The 7,946-nt window shown below is 33.6% G+C and overlaps 1 pseudogene; it reads left to right on the top strand.

Moving 5' to 3' along the window:
• Nucleotides 1-6,515: 6,515 nt before the first annotated feature.
• Nucleotides 6,516-7,946, top strand: part of LOC132034562 (feruloyl CoA ortho-hydroxylase F6H1-3-like) — a 15,628-nt pseudogene continuing 14,197 nt past the window's right edge.

The following is a 7,946-nucleotide window of genomic DNA, read 5'->3' on the forward strand; positions in this document are numbered from 1 at the left end:
ATTTTTCCGGGGTGAGCATGGCGTCCCGGCGTACCTCGAAGACTGTTGTGTTTATGTCTTACTTTTCTTTCAAGACATGATTTGAGACATTTTATGTATTATTATTCAGACCAGAGTTATTCGGATTTAGATGCTCTTGTATGACCAGACCAGATACTTGGGTGGATTCATTTACTTCCGCACTTATCTATATTATATCATGAGACTTACGTCATTTTACTTCTTCCGCTATTATATTTATTGATTGTGAACATTGAGTTAAGGGTTCGCCTACCAAGATTGGAATGGTAGGTGCCCGCATGACCTAGGCTAAAATGGGTCATGACATCACTGGAAAATGATATTTTCATGAAAATCCCTGAAGGATTCAAAATGCCTGAAGCATATAAAGATTCCCGGGAAAATTATTCAATAAAGCTTCAGAAATCTTTATACGGATTAAAACAATCAGGGCGCATGTCCCAATTTTTCCTTGGTATAATCATAATAGCCTTGTTGATGACGAATATCGAGCTCCCGAAGAGCTTGAAAGAGAGAATGTTTGAAAAAGGAATTTGAAATGATCCAATTTTTCCAAATCATTTTACAAAATGGAATATTTGTCCATCAATCAACATATATATTTTAAAGAATTTTAATGGATAAAGCACATCCATTGAGTACCCCAATGGTTGTGAGATCACTTGATATTAATAAAGATCCATTTGTCATAATAGCTGTATATGTTGCATTAATGTATCTTGAATATCGACCAAATATTGGAGCTCCTAAAGACAGAATTCCAAAGGCAGTGGTAATCTAATTCCCAACTAATCGTTGCGTGCATGTTTGAAAAAGGAATTTGAAATGAAAGACCTTGAAAAAACGAAATTTGCTGTCTTGGTATACAAAGAATGCGTTTGGTTTAGGTATTCAACGTATCCAAGAAACACGTGTCTTCCTTTGAAGAGGAATATTTGTCCATCAATCAACATATACTGAAACTATTTTAAAGAGATTAAATAGATGTTCAACAAGTTCGCTCAAGTGATAACTTAGCAAATTTGTTCACTAATGTTACACATTGAAAATTCCCTACCGTACAAAGGAATGTACTCAGAAAGACCAATGAGGTTTAGACAAGTGAGAAATGGTACACTTTAAGATTCTCAAAGACATTAATAAAGTTGTTAAAAGAGAAGTGAGTCGTAAGTTAGTATGTCGGATGAAAATTATGAGTATTGAGTGAATGAGTATAAATGATGAAGAACTTGTTGAAGTGCAAGTGAAAGGTTCCATATCGGAGATCAAACGAGTACAATTTGGGGCATTATTGTATATAATCTTGCCGTATGTTCGGTAGTAGATTTAGCCCAGATTGCCATGAGCCACTGGACCAAATATACGGTCCAACATACGGTTTTCTGGATCGTAGCTTATTAGCAAGATTTAATAAGAGGGTCCTTTTTCATTTCATTTTCATTCCAACTCCCACTCCTCCACACCTCAAACCCTCTCTAGAATATTCCATACCTTTCATCCATGAGGAAATAAGAGAAAAAACTAAGGATCAACATCAAGATTTGAATGGAACTCCATTAAAGCTACCAAAGTCATTTATAGAGGGTGTATTATCATTCAAGGTTTATTCCTCTACCATTCAAGGTAAGTTTCATGAACATGTTGATTGAAGTATTATTAAGATGAAACATGATTATGAAAAAGTATGAAAAATGGGTCATAAATGGGTAATGCTAATAGTAGTTGAGAGAATCATGAAAATGGTGGTTATGTGTTATGAATGATATTTAGAGCATGGAATAAGTATTATAAGTGAACAAATGTGACAACGAACCACATGAAAGGTGAAATTACGAAATGCGAATCCAGAATGACGATTGTTGTTAGCGATATTGTGATGGTTGTTACATTGATATGGAATATGGCGGAACGTAGTATAAAAACAGCTATATGGTTTCATAATTGCCTAGCTAACGACGATACGAACTCTCTTGAACGAAAAACAGCAAACCATAAAGTAGTTAACGACAAAAGGTATATGAGCATACCCTTCCTTCCAAATCACGGCATGTTCCTAGATATGTCTAGCCATTCAAGAAATACGAAATGCAATAAAGACTCTAGAGAATATAATGTTCTTATGAGATTTGGGCATTTCTTCTTATGGCCTTAAATCGTAAAATTCCTCCAAGGGGCGAGATATGACTTTATGCTATTCCATAACATGACCGGGGGTTTACGACCTTACGTCACCCCGAGAAACATGTGTATGTAACTAAGAATGTTAAACTATGGTAAAATCGTGATAAGCCACGATATGTCTATGAATTGAATGTTAATGGTGACAAGTGTATGAAATGCATGGTATGTGTGATAATATGATTCTCCCGCGCCTAATTGGCGTGACATGTCACCGGTATGGCTGCTATGGTTCCACCGCACCGAGAAAAGGACATGTCATAAGATGATTACCCGGACGCGGGTAACGATATAATGACGTATGATTGATGTAACGATGCTTGCATGCTATGATGACTATGTGATGTATTTATGTATGATGGATGTACATATGTAAAGATGGTACAAAGTTATGCCCTCAAATTTTACCGATGTTATGTTGGTTTCATTTCTGCCTTACAAAACGTCCCTTTTCTTTAGACGCCGTGTTCATGCCCATTTCCCTACCAAAGCACTCATCGTCTTGCTTTGATTATTCTTTTGGTACATATTTGTATATTCACATTTTAGGCTCCCCGTCCCGTCTATATGTTTAGTATTCCAGAGAGGCTCGTAGTCACGTATGTGTGGGTAGTATGGCCCCATGGTCTCCATGTATATGTATATATATTATTTTGATAGCCGAAGGGCTTATGTTTATAAAAGTTAACGTATCTCGTAAAATGACATAGCCGGTCTTATATGATTACGAGTATATAGTATGAATGATAGCAAAATATGAGTGTGTTGGGGTCGGCCAATACCCGTCGCGGCCCGTAGCTCGGGTCGTGACAACTAAGGCGTTACCAACCTCAACATTTGAGAAGCTAATATACAAGATTGGAATGCGTCGTCTTCGAGACATTAAGTGATGTTTCCAACAAGGTGAGTAAATACGCGCTGCACTCTCTTTCCCTTAACCAAGTTTTTTTCCCACTGGGTTTTCTTGGTAAGGTTTTTAATGAGGCAGCAAGCAATGGGTATCACAAATAACTGTGTATACTTTTTCTTTCACTAGATTTTTCTTTTACATGGACATCCAAGGGGGAGTATTGTAAATATATCAAGTGGATGCCCATGTGTGGTCATGCCACTGTAGCAAACCTGTATGCCCAAGTTACTACACAAATTGGGTGTTATAAATAGCCATATCAATAGATGAAATATATATACTCAAAATAATGAAAGAAAAGTAATACTACTGCTCCTATCTCTCTCTCTCTTCTCTGCCTTCCATTGTTTCTTAATTTTATTACACCGCTTTTATTTTACAACAATAATAACTTTTTTTCTTTGTACCAACAAATTGAATAGTAGACCTAAATCTTCCTATATATGTTGTTATTAGTGCTTCTATTCATTTTTATAGAAAAAAGGGACAGAATTTAGTTGGATGATATGTGCTTGAAGTCATCCTGATGTCAAGACAACATGAATTTATGTGTTTATTATCTTCATCAAGTCATGACTTGTAAAGTCGTATAAACTAAAAGGGAGATCAGCTTTATCATAATAACTTCATCTTAGAATTTCAAGAATGACTGACAAAGATAGAAGCACTAAATTTCCATACGATGTGAATTCATAATTCTTAATTACACTTTTAGGTTGAAAGTCATGGACCCAAGTCCTTGACCTATTCTAATGGAAATAGCTCCAACTTTAAATTCTTTTCTTCTACTAAAAAGTCAAGCCCATATTTTGGTGTGCCAAGTGTGTTCCTAATATATTTTCATTTGGAATAAAGAAACAATAATTTATTATTTATTTTTTACTTTAAAAAAATTGTAAGATGTGGATTTAATGACTTACCATAAAATGAGTCTTTGAGCATTCCTTGAATGAAGCCGTTCTGTTTGAAAGTTTGACCTCTTTCTCAAGTCTCTTTGTTAGTGCTGTGAGTGTTTCTTTTCCTCTATGTTCTATTTTTTGAGAAGGAAAAAAAGTCAAAAACATTACTTCAACGGTGATTCAATCAGATCAGAGACCACTTCAAGTCTCTTGAAAGTTTGACCTCTTCTTCAGCTCCCTTGCTAATGATTTACCAAATATTTTTTTTCAATTTTAATTACCATAAATTTTAATTTTTTTTAAAAGTTAAAATTTTGTGAACGAAAACTATTATTTCGCTTGAAATATTGCTCAACCAGTTGCTCATTTTAAAATTCTATGGCTTGACTTTTTAGTAGAAAAAAAAATTGAAGTTGGAGCTATTTGCATTTGAACCTCGGAACCAACCTGAATTTCATTAGTTTGTAATATAGGTCAAGGATTTGCGTCCATGATTTTCATAATGCAGAAATACCCAAATTTTGAATAACAAGGTGCTTATAACTGATGTTCTGTTACCGAATGATTACAAAAGGTGAGTTGAAAAGTTCAATTATGTCCAACTTTTCTTTTTCCCCATCCTGACCTTAATGTGATTAAACATAGTGCTAATTTCTCAATACTTTAATTTCATTTGGATATAACTACAGAAGGAAATTCTGCTTCTAAAATTTATTTTCTTAATGACAAGTGATATTGTTAGTATATTAAACAGCCAAAAGGGTAACTAACTAATAGTGCACAAATTAAATTTATACTAGCTAATATAAATATTTTACTTGATTAAATAAATTTTTTAATATTTAACCAATATTTTTTACTGATTAGCTTTTTAAAAGGCGAAAGTGTAACGCAGAGGTTGTTTTATCAATCTTGTCAACAATGGCGGATGGAGAGTGCAACTTATGGATTTACAAGATCACCAAGACTTTTTCTTAAATCCGTTAAATATCTATAAATATTTGAATGTAAACCCGCCTATTATTATATGTTAACTCTGAGATCGTATGTAAAACACATAAACTTCAAATCCCGAATCCGCCTATACATGTCAAAATTTTATTTTTAATACTTTTGAAAGAGTATGATTAACACTAGATAAAATAGGAAAAATGATTTAAAAAATATATTAAATTACATAGGAATTTCAAAAAACAAAAAAATCATTTGACTGCATATGGATATCATAAATATATATGACTATATATAAGATAATATTCTTACTTAATTCTTTGTTATAAACAACATAATAATATTAAACAACTTATAGTTAAATTTAAGAAAATGTTTGACACAAAAGATCAATCAAAAGCATAAAGCTAAACAAAAAACATAAAGCTTAAAAAAAACAAACATAAAGCTAAAAAAAACAAACATAAAGCATACAGGGATGTCTTGGGCTTCATGGGATTGACAATCCTATAGGTGATAGCGCATAGTGTGTGTGTGATGTTTACTTAAATACAAACGGAGCATTGAAAGGAGACCCTGGTATTGGAGGACTAGGTGGTGCTATTAGAAATTAGGAAAAATTATCTAACATAACTGATTATGCTTTATAACTATACTTTATAGCGGAATTTAAAATAATTATAAAATATAGCTATATTTTATATTTTATAGCAGATATATATTGATACACATGATATCTCTAAATTGGAGGCGCAATTCTTGTATGCGCTCATACAATGTGTATGCTATCAATGTTTATATAATTTATCACTGTATATACAATACATCGGTGTATATACATTGATATTGTATGCGCGCACATAAAATATAATATATATGCTACGTTTTGAGATAGAGCGCATACACTCGATATATGTTACATTTTGAAAGAAAATACTGCTATATTTTGAAGTAAAAAAATATTGCTATTTTTTTGCAAAAAGGATACTAATCTAGCTACTATTTGTGGAAGTTTCCAAATTATTTACAACGGAGATTAGGTGATGGGCTATTACTCGCCCATCACCCGAGTATTCCCCACAACTGATTCTTCAGCGGTGATAGTTCTCTGTCCAAGTCCCTTATCAAAATTATATATAAGTAATATTACTATATGCATAGAATTTGATGAAACTAAATTGTGTCTAAATAATGAAAAACCGATAGATGACTAAAGAATGAGGATGTTAAGATAAGTCAAAAATTGTACTGTACAGTCTATGCATGTGTTTTTTCTTTTCTTTTTTGGAAAAAAATTGAAACAAAGTATGTTCTCCAACAACCCATTCAAGACCAAGATTGCCAACTAGCCAAAAGGCAGAAACCTTCATTATTAAATTGGAATTTAAACAGTAATTCTCATTGCTAATAAACTTTAGAAAGTTTAATTAGGACTCTCTTTTTGGAATTCCACCAGAAAGAACTAACGAACCATTCAAGGACTGCAATGTGATTAATTAGGCCAATATGCAAACTTTTACAGTTCTAATTTGACTTTCATATCTCATGTAATCTTCCCCACAAAGCCTATAAATTGAGTGACTCAATTACAAATTTTTCACCAGGACAAGGCAGTAGATCATATATCATCTCCTTTTTTCTTCCCATACATCAACTTTTTAAATTCTTTCGTTATTTTTCCTTTATATATTACTAACTTTTAACAATGGTTGCACACTTGTCCAAAATTCTTTCAGACTCCGAAAAAGTCTTTGATTTTGTTGTCAACGAAGGGCATGGAGTTAAGGGCCTTTGTGATATGGGAATTCAAGAACTTCCTAAGCAATATATTCAACCACTTGAAGAACGAATCACTACGAGCACTGTGATAACCGATGATTCAATCCCAATAATCGACGTCCAATTGGGATGATCCAAAGGTGGCTGATCAGATTTGCAAAGCAGCAAAAAACTGGGGTTTCTTTCAAGTTATCAATCATGGAGTTCCTATTCAAGTTCTTGATAATATAAAGGAGACGAGTCATCATTTCTTCAGTTTACCAGCTGAGGAAAAGAAGTATACGAAAGAGAATTCAGTTTCGAGTAATGTGAGGTATGGAACAAGTTTTACGCCTGAAGCTGAGAAGACATTGGGTTGAGAGATTACCTTTCGCTTGTTCATGTTTCTCATGATGACGCTTCTTTATTTTGGCCTACTTGCAGGTTCGCCTTCTTTCTCACCACGTAAAAAGAAATTTATTCTATCAAGTCATCTAAAAAGTGATTATAGATTACCAGTCATGATAAGTGAGATTAGTATCCTGAAAAATAAAGTTGTATACATGAATAACTTATAATACATTGTAATGTAAAAAGGATCTCCATACTGTCAGCGTATAAGTTTATCTTTTATGAATTAGTAGGTAAAATTTCGAATCCTTTGAGTACTAACTAGTAATTATTGTGAATGTTCTTTCAGGGAAGAAGCACTTGAATACTTAAAGAGGTGTGATACTGTTATAATGAAGATTTTGAAGTCGCTAATGGGAGGATTGAATGTAAAAGCAATTGATGAAGAGAAAGAGCAACTTTTAATGGGTTCAAAGAGAATAAATTTTAACTACTATCCAAAATGTCCCAACCCTGAGCTTTCGGTTGGAGTAGGACGTCACTCAGATATCTCAACAATTACTGTTCTCCTTCAAGATGATATTGGCGGGCTCTACGTGAAAAAACTTGAAACTAATGATTGGATTCATGTCCCTCCGGTCAACGGGGCTCTGGTAATCAACATTGGAGATGCACTTCAAATAATGAGCAATGACAATTACAAGAGTGTTGAACATCGTGTGATTGCTAATGGGAGCAAGAATAGGGTTTCTGTGCCCATTTTCTTGCATCCAAAGCCTACAAGTGTTATTGGTCCTTTGCAAGAAACGCTAGAGAATGGGGAGAAACCAATTTACAAGCAAATTCTTTATTCTGATTATACCAACATCTTCTTCAGC

Source organism: Lycium ferocissimum, chromosome 10 (assembly GCF_029784015.1).
Source record: "Lycium ferocissimum isolate CSIRO_LF1 chromosome 10, AGI_CSIRO_Lferr_CH_V1, whole genome shotgun sequence".
Lineage (NCBI taxonomy): Eukaryota > Viridiplantae > Streptophyta > Magnoliopsida > Solanales > Solanaceae > Lycium > Lycium ferocissimum.